This window comes from Pteropus alecto, unplaced genomic scaffold (genome assembly GCF_000325575.1).
Source record: "Pteropus alecto unplaced genomic scaffold, ASM32557v1 scaffold143, whole genome shotgun sequence".
NCBI classification, from domain to species: domain Eukaryota; kingdom Metazoa; phylum Chordata; class Mammalia; order Chiroptera; family Pteropodidae; genus Pteropus; species Pteropus alecto.
The window spans coordinates 3209755-3209965 of NW_006434828.1; positions in this window are offsets into that span (position 1 = coordinate 3209755).

Genomic DNA, 211 nt, shown 5'->3' on the forward strand with positions numbered 1-211 from the left:
AACACTCAAATTTGGAATGTTTCAGAGTACTCGACGTTTAGCTGTGTGTTTTTAAGGATCTGTAGGTTATCGTGCCTGGGAACCATCTAGAAGGCTCATCCGCTCTGGGCAGGAATCCAGACCCAACTTCTGGGGCCCTAAACCTGACAAGCCCGCGGGCTGCTCCCTGGGGTGGCTGAGGCCGTGTTCCCGCCTGGTCTGGGCTGGGAAC